The following is a 16,876-nucleotide window of genomic DNA, read 5'->3' on the forward strand; positions in this document are numbered from 1 at the left end:
CGGGGCAGGATTTCGCAGGGCTGCTGACAGGCGTCACGTCGCCTCCCTCTGCTCTGTTCGGCCGCAGTGACGATCTGCCATCTGGACGGAGTGCAGCGAGCGTCGGGGAGGACGCAATAAAGACAAGACTCTCTTTTTATGGAGCTTTTTCGCCCTTCTTGCTGCACTCCTTCCATCTGCTTCTCCGTGCCGCCGGAGCCTCACGAGCCACCGTCACCTTTCAGGCGCAGGCTTGGATTCAGGTCAACACCTGTTGCAGTGACACTCGGTCATGTTTTTATCTCACTAAACAAGCGATCCAGTCCAGTTCGCCAAGGCTTTTCTCGTTGCGACTCCGGCGTCAGAGATCAGCCTGATGGCGTTCGGGTGTGAAAGTGGCGGCTGATGGCGGTCAGTTCAGGCTCACAGATGATGGTCCAGTTTATCCCAAAGGGGTTGGATGGAGTTAAAGTCAAAGTCTTCCACACCAGACTGGGCAAACCCCTTCATCTGGCTTTCAAACCTGCACAAACTCTTCTGCGTTCTGGTTTGAAGGAAGTTACTCAACAGAGGCTGTTTTCAACCAGTCGGATGAAACCTGCAGATCCACCTGTGACTGGAGAGGAGCTGCTGAAGCTGCAGTCCAGAGGCTGCAGGCCTGTTGGGTCCAGTTAGGACCAGACTGATGAGTGTGAGGGCTTATCAGACACAGAACCACACTCACAAACAAAGTCCTCAAACGTTTCTGTCGTGTGTGTGGTCCCGAAACAGGAAACTCTCGACATGCCGTCACATTCTGTTGTGTTTGATGGACACAATGCGGCTGAGTGCTAATGAAAAACAGATTTAAGAGAAGAGAGAGAAGAGATCAGGGTTTGATAACGACAGCTTCTCTCTGCTGTTTGACTGCGCTCTCTCTTTCATCTGATAAGTAATCTTCCCTGTCATCTCATACCTGTTTGTTTGATTGTTTGTTTGTTTACAGACTGGATTTCCTCTCGGTGGTCCCTGTTGGAGTCGACTGAGCAGCCTCTCTGTCACAGTTTTCCCACTCTGGGGTTTACATCTACGACTCTGGTGAGGATCGCCTTCTTCTCTTCCTGTTTCAGATGCCGCACATTATCGCCTGTGTGTGGTGTGTGTGTGGTGTGTGGGAGTGTGATGAGGCTTTTATTGTCTGGGTGGAAAATGACTGTGAAGTGTAAAATCAGCCGCGTCAAGACGACAGCAGGCCTCAGTTTGTGTGCGAGGAGCAGACTGAGGCCATCCTGGATGTGCTTTTCTGATCATTCTGATCATGTGACACGAGACGTGAAGACATGAAGAGGTGCGTGGTGGGATTTCGGCATGTTAAACCGTGATGATTATGCTGCCGAGAGGTTTTCCTTTTCTGTTGGCGTGCGTCTTCCCGATGAAGCTGCAGGTTCAGTGGAGGAAGCTCAGGAACAAATCGATACTGCAGTTCAGCGGGATTTTTATGACGTACGTGTGCTCAAAGGACGCGATTGATAACTGCTAAACATATCCTGCTGCAGGCCTCTGAGTCAGCGTGACTCAGACCAGTTCAGGCCTCTCGTACTGGACCAATCATGGATGAGAGGTTTGCAGCTTTAAGTCAACAGCTGGAAATATGATGACAGCTTTTATCAGCTGCTGACAGATCTGAGATCAGCTTTCGGGCGGTGGACGTCTCCAGGTTTCTGCTGCTTGTTGGTGAAAATGTCAGGCCGCCAGCTGCAGTCGAGATGTCGCAGATTTGTTCAAACACATCACAGCAAATCGGCAGAAAGAGCAAACAGGAAGAAGGCGCAGATGGACGCCACTGATGATCAGAAACACAGACAGGCTGAATTACTGACGGATTATGTTTTTGTGTCAGTCGCTGCAGATTCAGATGAACGTCTTCCTCTCTTTAATGCGACGCAGCAGAGTTGGTTCTGGTTTTCACACCACAATGCTGCTCCTTTCCACCTTAGTGAACGCTGGCTGGTGGACCCTACCCCGTCCTCTGACCTGTCATCAGCTCCACCTGGCTGCAAACGGTGAACTGAGGAGGCGGAGGAGGAGGAGGCGGAGGGCCGCTGTGTGTTTAGTTTGTCCAGATCCAGTCCACAGGTTGGTTAGGTTGGCTCGTTAAGAATATTCAGATTTACTATGAGTCAGGATGCAGGTGGTGAAATCACACGTCATTCATCATCATTCTGTCACGCCCCCTTCAGAGCACAGAAAAACACCCCGCAACCCTGCACTGACTGATTACTTTCATCAACCACTAATTAAATTTAGGAAAGTAGAACTAATGATTTCACTGAATGAAAAAGACTGCAGGCAGCAGGATGGACCTGAGAAGCACCACACAGGGTAACTGTCCCCTGTGTGGTGCTTCTCAGGTCCATCCTCAGGTCCAGGTCCAGGTGGGCGGAGGCTGGAAAGTGTTGGACCTTTGATAAAGCTGTTCGCCCTGCCCAGGCGGCGTTCAGTGTCAGTGCTCTCAGTGATGTGATGTGTTGTGTGTGTGTGGGTGGAGTCCTTCATGATGCAGGAGGTCCTTTTCCTGCACCTGGAGGTGTAAATGTCCGTGGTTGTGGACAGGCTGCGTCCCACAGTCTTCTGTGCAGCTTTCACCACCCTCTGCAGAGCCTTCTGATATTATTTCAGATAAAATACACTTTGTTCCAACTCTAAATCCTGCATCCACCCGAACGCATCAGTGAGAGTGTGATAACAGTACAATCCTCACAGGGACGTTTTCAGCGCACGTTTACATTGAATGGAGGACTTTTATTTTGCACTGTCTCTAAAGGATGAAGACTAACTGCTGGGGCTGGAAGGTGTTCGTGTACCGCCAGGTGCAGCAGGTGGGCAGCTGAGCTCGTCTTCCCTCAGCACCACCTCCACGTCCTCTCACCTGTCCTGCACGCTGCAGCGGCTCTGCTTTAGGCTCACTTTTAACTAATACCACTGAATGTTGAGTGGTTCAGCAGCCAACCGTGTCGCTAACTGAGCAGCGAGTCTCATGTTGGCTCTCACGTGACCCAACAGAGGTTTTCTGATTTACCACCTTGTGTGTGTGTGTGTGTGTGTGCGTGTGTGTCTGGGTGTTTGCTATACTTTCACATGTAGTAATTTTATTCATTGCCAATATAAAATCTATTGATTAGTTGAGCTCTAGATAATTAAATCAGACCCTGTGGTAGACCTGTGTGTGTGTGTGTGTGTGTGTGGTGGTCCTGTGGTTAAATCACAGTGTAACCTGCACCTGCTGTGGGCTGAAATGCGACACTCCTGACTGATTGATGAGCTTTGCTCTCGGCTGCAGATGACCTGTGAGACACTTTAATGAGCTTTTACAAGGTGACAGCTACACACACACACACACACTCTCTCTCTGTCTGGCCCGACATGACCACAGGCCACACACCCATAATTCCTCGCTCTCCCACTCCTGATCCCCTGACCTCTGACCCGTCCTCCACAGCCTGCCTCTGATTGGACGGATGACAAACATTAGAGGTCATGTGACATGCTGATGGGGTCGTCTGGGCCCCCGGGAGGCTTCGTGTTTAATTAGCTCTTGTTCCCAGGAGAGGGCGGCGTTGTGTCCCGAGGGCGTCTGTCAGGGTTTTGGGGTGCAGACCCAAATGAGGGACTGACAGAAATATTTGACCAGTGTGTTAAAACGTTATGAACGATTCTCATTAAGGCCGCGACTAACGAGTGTTCCTGTTATTGATTAATCTGCCAGTCGTTTAGGGAAATTCTCATCGCCTCTTTTGTCCAGCCAACAGTCCAACACCCAAACACTCTGAGAAAAGCAGCAGATCCTGACATTTAAGAAACGGGAACCAGCAGACGTTTGACTGAAACGATTAATCGATTATGCAAACAGTTGATCAGAAAGCCCCTTGGTGTTGCCAGCAGCACATTGAGCCCCAGACAACAGCCCCTCCACCCTCCTCCCTCCACCCTCCTCCCACGGTCCCTCGCTGTCCTCTTTTTCATATGAAGTAAGTGATGAGGGCCTCCTGCCATCCGCCACGTTTATTGTGACGGCTGGAGAAATGAGGGAGGAGATTGACGAACCAGGTGACAACATGTGATTGGTACAGTGAAACGCTTTTATTCATGATGCCACTTTGTCTACTGTCACTGCACACACACACACACACACACACACACACACACACACCCTCGCTGTCACAGAGATGAATCTCTGTTGGTGGTTGGGAAGAAATGGAGCTCGGGCTTCGCAGGGGAAATGAACTCACAACTATACTTCATCATTTACCCCCCCCCCCCCCGTGTCTGTCTCTCTGTCTGTCTCTCTGTCTGTCTCTCTGTCTCTCCATTCAAACCACTGAGCGTCCACAGTCTCAGACTGAGATCCTGAAGCTGTTTCAGCAGCTTCCTGAAACAAACATCGTCCACTCAGCACCACTCTCAGTGGGTCGTCGGGTCGGGACAGGATTTCTGTCCGTCAGCAGCCAAACGGGGTTGAGGGCTGAAATCTGATTTCACAGCTTCTTTGGTGTTAAAAGTGGTTAAAAGAGAATGAAGACAGTGTGGACTGTGAAGACCTGGTGATAGACAGAATCAGATCCTGTGTGGATCCAGTCTCTCCAGATGGGAGGGTTTGCTGCTTTTCTCTTTTGTGATTGTAAAATAAATCAGTTAAAGAATGAGCGTGACCAGAATGACCAGAAATCAGTTATATCATATTCAGGTTATTGTAAGGCTCCATGATTTCTGTCTTACTGGCTAGTTTGCACAAATGAGCAGGGCTGCAGGATGTGGATTCTCTTCAGCCGATAATTGATGATAACCTGCTTCGTGTGGCCGATATGATAACTGATGCGTTTTAAGAAGAAGCTCCTAACCTGTAGTGTCTGCACACCTGAGGGTAAGAGAGACTTGGATGAAGTGAGCAAAGATGGCTGATTTAAAAGCTCTAATCAGATTTGTTGTGTTAAAACTTATGAGATGGGAAAGATTGTTCCAGGTGTTAGTCAGAGCCCCAGGTGTTACCGGGGAAACAGACACTTTGGACAGCAAAATACATGACAGCATCAGTGCGACAAATAAATCTTGCGTCCCTACAAATCAGCGGCTGAAAACCTGAGGCTGGACAGAAGACAGTAAAGTGTTTTGTCCTCTCGACACACACACACACACACACACACGATGAAGTGACGGCCCAGAACTGTTTTCATCTGCGTGAAAATGTCGACACTGCAGGAAATAAGAAACGTGTCGCGCTTGACTCTCCAACAGACAGAAAGACGTGCAGTTTGTTTCAGGTCACTCGATGGCTAAAGGACAGCAATGAAACCTCCTGTCGTTTGGACATTAAAATTCAGAGTAAGAGGAGATGATGAGGAGAGCTGGATCAAAGGAACTGACCTGAGAACAGGTGTGTCCTGAGCTGACCTCAGACCAGCCAGGTGGAGCCTGCGGGGAGCTCCTGTCACAGCAGCGCGAACGTGTCCTGGACTGAAATAACAGCGTGTGACTCACCGCTTTAACAGAAGCCCGGCGAGGTCTCGCAGCTTCAGAGTGCAGCGAACGCACCCTGTGAGCGATGTTCAGTCCGGCGTGTCCTGATATTTACTGACTGAACTCTGAAAAGGTTAAAAACAGCCAAACGACTGAAGACCGTGGGACAGAAGTGAGTACATCACTTCTCATAATGACTTTGACTTTCAGACTGATCTGTGAGCGCTTGTTTTACGTCTGACAGCGTGCTCTGATGCAGATGAAGTCATTCAACAGGTGCAAACAGGAAGCCAGCGGAGAGCTTTCAAAATAAGAATTTTGTTCCTGCTCCTGGGTCGCTGGTGTCGCAGTGAAGCATTGAGGGATCATGGGAGTTGTTGTCTTTGGAGCAGTAATGTTCACTGACGAGGTCGTGTTTTAAAGGAGGACCCACAGATTAGACCCCAGACCTCATCTGGTCTCACATGTTCTGTCGTTGGAATCACAGTGAAAATATGATTCCCGCTTTGAAAACCATCTTCTTCGCTCTGACTCACCAGGAAGTTACAGCAACAGGAAATGACAGCATGAATAAAACGACAGGTTTCTCTGAACGTAGCTGTGACCCTTTGGTACAGCGAGTCCTTTCTTAGTTATATAATGTAAAATGTTGTGTTTTATATTTTTAAATGTACATATATTTGACATTTGCCAAGCTTTTGGATCACTGTCTTCCAGGCGGTCATCGTTTTGAGATCATCTTGGTTCGTCTCTGGTTGTCTTGGTTTGAATCCAGCACACCTGACTCACAATGAGTGACATGGTGACACTTTCTGAGGCTTTTATTTTGAAAAGGGTGAGGTGGCTCCACACCAACAGGCTGTGTAAAACATTCAGGTGAATGTAACATTTCGACTAACCTTAACAGAAGCTCTTTTTACTTGTCTGAACTAAAACCTCATCCAGAGACAAACAGCTCTGCGACCTCTGAAATGCCTGAAAAAAGTCCTCCAACTTAATCAACAAAATATGTGCTCTGTGATTGTCCTCCAGGCGTCCTCATCAGCAGGACGACTTCAAACCGATCTGACACCGCTGTGGTCGGGGTTTGGTTTGGTCTGGACACAAGAATGACTTGTTGAGGAAAAGATTGTGGTCACGTTAAGAAACGGGAGGTGAACCTACGAGGACGTCTGCGCTCATTTCCTTTTCTGTCCACGTCAGCGCTCCGTCCTCACTGAGGGGGTCGGGGGACAGTAAACTTAATGTGGTGAATGTGGTTCTGGTGAAGTTGGTTTGTTATGGCTCTGACTCCGGGTCCAGCAGGTTGTTCTCTGCGAGCAGAAACTGAACTTGCTGAGGTTTGGTTTAGTTTTGGACCTCTGGGTCTGATGTTCTGTCTGTGTTAGAGGAGGGAAGGCCGGAGTGTGTGGGCAGACGGAGGCAGGCGGAGGCAGAGCGACCCCGGAGCCTCAGCTGGACCGTCTTGTCGGAGTTCGGGTCAGGGAAAGAGCAGCTGGTACTTCGGTAGCCTGCAGGCTCCCGTTCTGACCTCGGCTGAGCTTCAGCTGCAGCTCCGCCACATGATGGAGCAGCCATCGCCTCCGGTTCTTCAGCTTGATGTTACGCTGCTGTTTCCAGCTGGCTTTTCTGATAAAAACATGATCTTTAAAGTCAGGACACCCAAATCACGAAAACTCAAGCTGAACTTTGGATTTCTTTCTTTCGTTAACGCTTGAGACTCATTAGTGGTCAGATTCTCGTTTGGGGACGTGTGTCTCTCTTTAAAACACGTCCATGTCGATTTCATCCCCGTGTTTTAATTTAATCATTTAATTGTATGACAAGTGCAAAAGTGGAGCATGAAAATGATTGCAGTCGCGACACAAGGCTTGTTAAAAGTTCCCTGGATGCTTCCTGCCCTCACAAAGTAAATAAATGAGTGAAGTTATTTTGTCTTCAGCCCAAAGAAAAGTCTCCCCATATGTCACAGCAGCTTTTTCTTCTCCTCAGACTTAATGTTGTTCTTCCACAGGGAGGAGAATTATTTCAAGAAGTCAGTTTTTAAAGGCATGAGCCACCGGCCAAGCAACCGCTGAGTCATCTGCATCGATCGACAGCCCTGTAAACCCCCGCAGATCTATTACAGCGTGTTTGCTCTATAGAGTACACATTATAAACTTGTAGTTCTGCTCAGCAAGCGATGGCTTATAATAGATCCTCAGCAGAACCTCTGACCCGCTCTGCTGTCCTGAAGCCGACTTTGCGTCCGTGAATCTGCAGCGTGTAGGCAGCCGAGCTCAGAGAAACAGACAGAAGAGCTCTTGTGTGTGTGTGTCGTATTATTTATACAGTCGGTGTGTGTGGGCAGCGTGGAGCCAGAGGGCAGCACATGTTTACACTGAAAGAGATGCAGAGATGCTCTCTCAAACACCGACTCTCTGCTTCCTGAATATGAAGCAGCTCAGCTGTTGTTCTGTCTTTTGGTTTTATTTCTCGTCACGCCTGTTGATGATGACGCTGCTCCCTCATCAGCTATTGGACAGCAGGTGGTGAGATTCTGTCGTGGTGACGGTCAGTTCGAGTTCAGGATTTTAACCTTGAGGGGTCCTGGGATGTTTTTAAAGGGTTATTTGTGATTGTTTAAAGGTGGGATACGACTTGGGGGGCGTTGTCAGTCCTGGAACGTATTCTTACTGAACTCTTCTTTCTTGGCCAGAACAGACTTGAATTCATTTTTCAGTTCTCTCTCACAATCGTTGTTTTGTGAGTCAGCAGTCAGTTACAACAGACGTAAAATGTTGTCCTCCTGTCCTGCCAAACAAACCGTCTCCATGGAAACGACACTGCTGTGAAACCACTGTCAGTGCAGTAAAAGCGTTGGCAGGACGCTGGGATGAGAAGCTAACTGACGCTCGGCGTCCGGCTGGTCTGCTCCCACAGGCGGCAAGCTTCTCCTCCGGTTACTATGGTGACGAGTGAGTCCTGCTTATATGTTAATAAATATAAGAAAAAAACTTTCCATATTTTAATTTTGGAAAAGACAGAATGTTTTTTTGGCGGTTGGCTTTTTGTCAGCTCTCTAATGATGAACCTGAAACTGGTCGTCGTGTCGTCTGCGAGTTCAGACCTCCCTGACAGTCAGGGGAAGGAGGGAGGTGCAGCAGGTGCCAGGGGGAAACCTGACTCCTCACCCCCGCCCTCCCCCGTCCATCCACTCCTCTCACACCCACCAGCACCTCCTCTGCTCAGCGAGGAAGCTGGAGCGTCCATCTCCTCTTCCCCGTGTGAGCCGGTAAACCCGACCTCTGACCCCTTAACAAGGAGGGAAGTGTTGCTGTTAAGTTAACGGGTCGTCTGGAGGACGGTCACCTGATCCCCACGCCACAACAACCAGCAGCCTGAGGAGCAGCCAGTAAAAAACTGTCTTGTTTTTTATTGGAGTAAATTGCAGAAAGTGTTGCTGACCTTGTGACCCGTGTTTGTTAGCTCGGTTTCAGCTCAGAGGAGAAACAACGACTCACACTGCGGTTCTTCCTTATAAAAAGAGTGCAGCGGCCTTGGGGGAGCTAAGACTCATGGGATATGTTGTTGTCTGTTGTCTAACATTAGTGTTGTTTCGTCTTTGTTTGTGCTCTGTGCTCCTTTGGCAGCAGCTGCTGAGTGTTACTTTTATCAAACAAACGGGAAAACACAGAGCTTTGTTTGGGGACTATTTTCAGTGGTGGATGAATCCACATTGGGGGTTGCAGTGTGTACTGTTGGCAGCAGGACGGTGTGTGTGTGTGTGCGTGTGTGTGGGACTCACCGATGTGCTCTCAGTGGAGGAAGAGGAATCGGAGTGTGATACGCACTCTGACGTCTTTGTGTCCAGCAGCAGAGACTTGGACCACAGCGTCATGTTTCAGACTCCGAGGATATCTGGAGCCGTAAAATTGCAGATCTGTAGTGGTGCTCCGTGTCTGTGCCATGTGCAAGTCACTGAAAATGAGCTGGAATAACCTCCCGACGACGGAGGGGATCCTAAGCCGCTCTGCACGCGCTCCACAGCACCTGGCGTCGCTCGTGTGCGGTGTAGAGTTTCACCTGAAGCTACGACTACTTCGTTAGCTCAGGCGCCCTGCATGTGACGGCTGGTCCTCCACCCGCTGAACACACCTCACCTTCGTGCCTCCAGGCCAGAGAAACAGGAGGAAATTCACTCTGCATGAAATCACGTTTGGCACGTGTACCTGAAGCCTGCAGGTAGTCTGTGCGTTTGTTTAACGGCTCCCGCGCCTGATCAAGACAGCGATCAAGAGGATTTCAACGTCAAAGGACGGTTTTCTATTTAACCTATAGTAGTTAATCCTGGTTTAGAAAAGATCTCCACATTGTTTTCTTTGAATGATAAACGGGCTCACAAAGTCGAAGAAGCTGCTCCAGAGGACGCCGCCGGGTTCTTGGATCCTCGCGTAGGCTTGATCTGAGCTCAAACCTGCCATCTTGGAGGTTTGATGCGGTCATCTTGTCCTGGAGTGACCATAATCTTCAGCTCAGTCAGCACAAGTTGAACGTTATGTCAGGACTGTTCCAGATCAGGTCTACATAATCTGATTTGTAGAGTCTGAAAAGGTGATGCCAGGTATTTCCTGCACTCACTCGCTCTCTGGCTCGCATTTGACCAAAAGAAACGCTCTAATAACTTGAAGAAAATTCCAGATTTGTCTGAACTGGACTTTGTTGGAAACATTTTGGATGTCGGGACACACTCAACAACATATTAAACAAAGGTCTCGTCCTTTTCAGACATTTTAATGTTAGAGATAATATCAGATAATATCTCAATAGAATTATTTCCTGCCAAAGCTGACCAGGAGCTAATGTGTTCACAGAGGCAACCCACATCTAAAAGCTTCCTTTTTATTCTTTGATCTCAAAGACTTTTGCATTCCACAGCTTAAAAGAAGCCCCACAAAGCTGCTCTCCCTGATTCGTGACAGGATGTAAGGTGACACCGCTCCTTCCTCCCGGTTATTCCTCCGCTTTCCACCTTTCTCCTCCCATCTGTCTGTTCAGTAAAAGCCCAGAGAGGAGAGGAAGGAGAGGGGGCTGAAATCAGAGCCGTTCCCGCAGAGGTGGAGGCGATTTATGTTTGTGCACAGAGAGGAGGAGGAGCAGGAGGTGGAGGAAGAGGAGGAGCAGTGGGAGGAGAGCGGCCGAGGGAAGGAAAGGAGGGCATGAAGCAGAGACAGAGAGTGAAGAATTGGGACAAAAGTCTTCTGAGAGACAGAAAATAGCTCTGAAGTTTATTGTCAGAAAGCTCTGAAAGTGGAGGAGTAGGAGGAAGAGGAGGAGGAGGTGGAGGAGGAGGGGATTGAGCACTTGGCTCGCTCTGTGCAGCTGAACTTGGACTTGTAACCACATGTTTAGATCACAGCGAGTGCAGGTAGGACGACAGGACAAAGTCCCTGCTGCTGGTTTGTATGAACAGGAAGAGTGTGAGTCTACCTGTGTGTGTGTGTGTGTGTGTGTGTGTGTGTGTGTCCTCGCTCTGCCTCCATTCAGAGTGCACACTGTCGATCTCCCAGCGACTTTCAATGTAAATGTTTGCTTTTGTGCTGTAGCTACAAGCCCTCCCACACCTGCCTGCGTGGAGGTTTTGTGCGTGTCTGACAGGCACACATGCTGCTTATTGGTCCGGTTTGTTCAGGTGTGATCAGGTGCAGATGGTCCACAGGTCCCCGTCTGTGGTAGAAAGCAGCTCCACTGACAACATGCAGCTTGTATCGTGAGGTGAGGCCTCCTCTGCTGCTCCGTATGTCTCAAACTCCTCATCGTTTTCATGAGTTCTGAAATGCCAGCACACAGAACAAAGGAAGGTCCAGTAAATCCAGAAATATTTGGCTAAAGGAGACATGAAGCTTCGCGTCCTTTGCCAAAAACTCTTTAATTATGTTAAATTGGTCAATGATTATGGAAACTGCATTTCTGAAAAGAAATGTACAAATGTAGTACGGATGAAGTTTTAGTACTTCTAATGTTTTAATACTTCATGCTGTCAAAAGGTTTTAAATTAGTGCACAAACCATCTGCAGTCAAACTTGTTTTCTTGTGGTTCTGAAAATTAATTTATTAACTAAATGACAATCAGGTGCCGCATGTTAAAAATAGAGTCTGTGAAATGTCCAGCAGAGAGACGTGAAAAGCTGTGACATGAGACATGTGGTCCAGGATCAGCGTTTCACCGTGAACTCCTGCCTGTGTGTGCGGGACTGCAGGGAAATGAAATGACAGGGTCGTCCCCGGCCACAAAGCCACTAATCCCACCTCAGCTTACTCCGATAAGTCACAAAGAGAAACACGCGACCTGGCAGAGCGGGCCAGCGTGACGACGGAGCAGCAGATTAAAGCAGTCGAATCAACATCAGACCACACGGTCGCCTTGTTTGTCTTCCTGTCAGCGGAGACGCAGTGAGGACAGGACACCCACGGTGAGTGAGAGGTCGTACTGTGAGCCACGTCATGTGTGTGCGGTGCCACAGCTGGATTTACCTGAAGCAGGGCCCTTTTTTAACACCACACACTCACATTCAGCGGGTGGTAGTTTGATTCAACACACTGATTTGGAAACGTGCAGCAGTGCTGCGAAGCTCACGTCTAAATTTAAATGCACCAACGCTTTGAGTGTTTTGTGTTTTCGAGTTCCACAGTGACAGAATGTGCTGCTATTGAGTGGAAGTAAATTAATAATACTGAGCTGCTGGCCACATGAAGCTCCAGCATAAAAAATTCACTTTGGCTGGAGATGAATTAAAGCAGCTAAAGTGTCTTCTCTCATTGTGAGGGTCACATCACACTTGTTTTGTGGTCATGTGTTCGCGGCGAGCCTCCTCACGGTGCAGGGCAGATCCTGGACGGCGGCAGAGCTCTGATGGCGCTCGGGCCCAAGAGGAGAAGCAGGAAGCAGAGGGACGAGGAGGGAAAACTAGGACACCAAGATGCTGAAACATGACAAACAGCGCTGGAGGGCAGAGGGTGAAAGCTGCCAATTTTTGATAACTGCGAAAGGCAGTTTGTTTCCCCGCGCTGGCACTGAGTTTTGACACCGTTGGTCCACAGTAGTCCTGAAGGGGACGTTGGTGAAGAGGACAGAACTGCAGGTTTGTGATAGAAGCCTAAAGTGTGGTGTCACTTCCTCCCCCTCCAGACCACATGTTGGCACACCGGGGATCATGTTGCTGCTTTACGTTTCTTCATGTTGTGGCAAAGCTGTGCTTGAGGTCTCACACAGTTAGGGTTAGAATGAGATTGTGGCCTCGGAGTGCCTGGTTTTGTCAGGTTTGAGGGGTGACTGAAGTGGTCTGGAACATGAACTGACCCCTCAGCCTCCTGGTGAGGAATTCAGCTCACACTCATGTAATCAGAAGGTTAACTCGGATCGTTGAACCAGCACAGGTGAGGTTTGCAGAAACATGACGGGGCTGAACGTCACAGTGCTGAGAGGGCAGTGATGCTAAGACGGCCTGCAGGTTCTCAGTGCAGGAAGATGAACTGTGACCGAAACAGACAAACTACTCTGACAGCTGAGTTTAACTGCTCAGAGACTGGACTCCAAACCGGGTGTGTGAGAATGTGAGGACGTCAAGAAGACACAAGAGACTGTGTGTGTGTGTGTGTGTGTGTCAGTGAGGTCAGCAGAGAAAGACAGGAGCTGATTGCTGGTCTCGTCTCTCTCGTCCGTCCTCCTCTAATGCAGGAAGCGCCTGCTGATTGTTCGCTAATCAGGACTATCTGCTGTGTGATTAGCTTGGTGCTAAAAAGCCCTTCAGTTTGAATGGGGACACTGGACCAGCGTTTTCAGCTCTTAATTACATTATCATACTGTCATACTGAATGTCCCCCGTGCCGCCTCGAGCGTCCAGAGAAACTCCCTGCATGTACAACCTCTGGAATCAGGAGAATAATCGGTTCATTGGGAGTATCAATCTGTTCTTCTTCTTCTTCTTCTTTAAAGTGTGCATCCGTCCTCTCCTGTTGTGTGAATGAGTTCGCTGGTTGATTCTCCACCACAGATGAAGACGACTTTGACATTAAAGGAGCTCCAGTCAAAGGTCAAACGATGGAAAACCAGGTGGAGAACATTTTGTCTTTTCGACCGTCAGCTGCTTCCCACTTTGATTTCTTTAATTGGATTGAGTGTTTGCCTGTTGATTGTGCCCGTCGCTGCTGAGCTGTGTCTGCACTGGAACACTTTGCGTGCATTACAGATCAAAGTCGTTCATTTACAGTAGAATTGAAGTTGTAAAAATGATTTCTGTCGTGGTTCTTCTACATTTACATCCCAGATTCTGTCTTTTCGCTTGTAGCATGGCATCAACTACAGGTGTTGTTGCCATGGTTACCTGCAGTTTACACTGCATGCTATAGCTTGTGAGATCCGTATTGTTTCCTGTGAAGACGCCGTCCGTCTTATCCTGCCACACTGAAAGGTCTCGCTCCTCTCGCCTGAAGTTAACCACCGGAGCCAGCGAGTGCGAGCCAGTCAGAGGCAGAGTAATCAAAAACAGGTTAGAATGTGGCTGTCCGGGATATGAACGGATCCAGTCAAGGGAACAAACATTCCCCTACATGTTGAACTTTTCCTTTAAACCCGGACGTCGACTGGGTTGGAGTTTGGAGCAGATGTTTCCCACACTGTGAGCTCCAGTCACTCCAGTGTCCTCCTCCGTCCTGGTCTTTACGAGCTAGTTTCTTCTGCAGGAAAGTAAATGAGTCGGTTTGATTGTTTCAGGGGAGCGTTCACAAACGGGCAGAGGCTCCACGCTGTGTGTTATCCTTTAATTTACAGCCATTAGACCAAGTTGTTTGTTGTGCCTCCACCCCGGTGCCTCCCACGCAGCCTGTGCCGTCCCCCCTGTGCTGTTTCAGCTCTGATGAGATGACCGAGGAGGCCGCGGCCCTCCGACGCTTCCTCCTCATATTGCCGGCCGAGTCTTTTGTTTTTACAGCTACAATTAGAGCCCAGAAGCGTAAGCGTTTTGTGCAGCTCCTGCAGAATCAACAAAAGCTGCCCATTAAACTCCTCTTCAGTGGCGCTGTCCCTCACTTTTATATCCTCGCTGGGTTTACGAGTGTTGAAAGGCCAATACACCTCCGCATCCCACAGCTCAGCCCGCCTCTTATTTACTGACTCTTTTCTCTTTCCTCTCTTGTGCCATTTCCTCCCATCTCTGTTATCTAAATCTTCTTTTATTCTCCTCTTCATTTCCCCCCAGCCTCTGCGTCTTTCTTTTCCTTATCTCCTCTTGTATTCCACCATCTTTTCTGTTTTCTTGTTTTCTTTATGTGCTTGTCTTTTTCTGCCTGTTATCGTCACTGCTCATCGATGGATTTGTCCTTCCTGTCTTTTCTTCTCCTCTCCAAACATTTCCTCTCTCTTCTTCCTCCCCCTCACATCTCTTCGTCCTCTCTCTCCGTTCTCTCCATCTTTTTTCCTCCGGGCTCAGCACCTTTCATTGCTCTTAACGACGTACAGCACATACATCAGCATCACTAATTAACTCATAAATCATCTCGATGTACTCGGGAAAGTTCGGAACTCCGGCGGAGTGTCGGCGAGAGGATTTCTGTGCAGTTTGATCTGATTTACAGCTGATAATCGCAGTGTTTTCACGACCTCGCAGTATGAAATGACATTTAGTTTTAGAAGGCTTTCTGCAAGTCATCAATCTGTTGTTTCCTCCTGGCCACAGAGAGCGCAGAATAACCTTTAGACTACAGCGATTTGTCTGAGAAGGTTGGACGGCTTTTCTTGATCTGACTTAATCAACGTCTGGACACGAAATATCAGACTTTTCACTGATCTGCCTCTGATTTGTTTACGAGGAGATCAGAGGCCTTTCTCTGGTACAAACTGGTACAAACTGGAACCCATTTCAGCCCAACAAAGTGTCTCCAGCATCCGGGCGTCCAGCAGGCGTCACAGAGGTGACCTTGAGGTGCAGAGGAAGCTTGTGTGTCGGACAGCGGTGGGTTTTTGCGTTTCCTGTGTTTTCTGTGTTTGGACGTGAAGCTGATTCAGCTGCTGAGGAGAGCAGAACGTCCTGACAGAGACAGATGGAGCAGGTCCACGTCCTCAGTGTGGATCATCATTAAAAAGATCTGCGCTCGCGTTCCTCCTGTGGCCGCCAACTGAAGTGTTAGAACGTTAGAACCAGTAAAAACGATTCTGTAAAGTTCTGTTCTGGTCTCGGTTTACGAGGGCACAGAGGCAGAAGAGTGAAGTGTGAGCGCTCTGTCCTTCAGCCCGTCTTTGGACTGTTTTTGAACATGTTTTATTGTGACTGTGTTTGGTCTCTTCTGGCTGCATTGTGTCCTTCAAAGTGCTCTGATCATCTGAAGACTGCAAAGCTCCCGCATGTTTTGTATCGTCTGAATGCTGCAGACGCAGAGTTCACTTGGTGCACACACGAAACCTTGAAATCTGCAGCACATTCAGCCCTTCAACATGATGAATAAAGTCTCCAGAGAGAAATGAATAATGAATTAATGGAGTTGGGTTTGTGTGGAGCAGGAAAGTTTGACTAAACTCAAAAAGTCTGCAGTTTATAGGATTATTTCCAGAAAATTAAAATGTTACTGAAACATGTACACAAACCTAATTACTATATTATATTAGATTTATCACGTTACTGTATATTATTATACATTTTACTTGGTGGGACTGAAATGAAATGGATGAGTGACAAACAGGCGAGCGGGACGACGGCCGTGCTGGAGGTTTTGATGGACTCCCTCAGCGGATGCTCAGTTGACCCGAATGACCTTTCAGCTCAAAGTTTCCTTGTGAGTGCAGTAAACTCTGCTGTTGGTGTCTGATTAAAGCTGTGAAAGGCTGACGGACTGACAGACGGAGCGTCTGCAGGTCCTCTGGCTTCTCTCCTCTCAGGTTACAGATGGGACGCTTCAGACCTCACGTCACCACCTTCTCACGAGTTTGTCGGTCAGAACGTTTGCTCGCGTCACGAGTGCTGCAGCGATGACTCGGTCCCAGTTTGGTTTGGTTCAGGCTCACAAGCCACTCGTTTTGGCTTTGGGAACCATTGAAACTATTTCAGCCAACGTTAAGCTAACGTTCTGTCAGTGTTTGGTCACTTGCTCTTTACTGAACCTCACATACACGTGCACACGTGAGCCAGGAAGCTGCTGCCCTCGTGTTTGGACAGGGTCGAGTCCACTGGAGTTCAGGTCTTCACGGGACTCCTCGGACTCGACTTGTGTCCTCTCTTAGTGTCTGTCTGCCATTTTGGACCAGGTCTGGCTGTCCTTGGCTGTATTCAGATCAGGCGCCTTCTGCCCCGTCGTAATCTGTTTTATTGCTTCCTGCGTTCGGGTTCGGGTAGCCTCACTGTGCGTCTGTTTTGGACCCTGGAATCAGTATGAG

General features: G+C 48.6%; 1 protein-coding gene across 5 annotated transcripts in view; it reads left to right on the forward strand.

The window, feature by feature from the left end:
- The window catches only part of large2 (LARGE xylosyl- and glucuronyltransferase 2), a 48,671-nt gene that overhangs the window by 18,937 nt on the left and 12,858 nt on the right, over nt 1-16,876 (forward strand). For 2 of the 5 annotated variants that reach the window (XM_046397792.1, XM_046397775.1), the window contains exon 2: nt 965-1,056. The exons of 1 other annotated variant lie outside the window; for it this stretch is intronic. The gene's annotated coding sequence lies outside the window, so the exon portion shown is untranslated. Of the gene's footprint in view, nt 1-964; nt 1,057-3,226; nt 3,334-10,752; nt 10,880-16,876 lie in introns of those variants that run through there. 2 more of the 5 variants (XM_046397799.1, XM_046397784.1) reach the window with 2 other exon arrangements.

The sequence above is a fragment of the Scatophagus argus genome, chromosome 1 (genome assembly GCF_020382885.2).
Source record: "Scatophagus argus isolate fScaArg1 chromosome 1, fScaArg1.pri, whole genome shotgun sequence".
Taxonomy (NCBI): domain Eukaryota; kingdom Metazoa; phylum Chordata; class Actinopteri; family Scatophagidae; genus Scatophagus; species Scatophagus argus.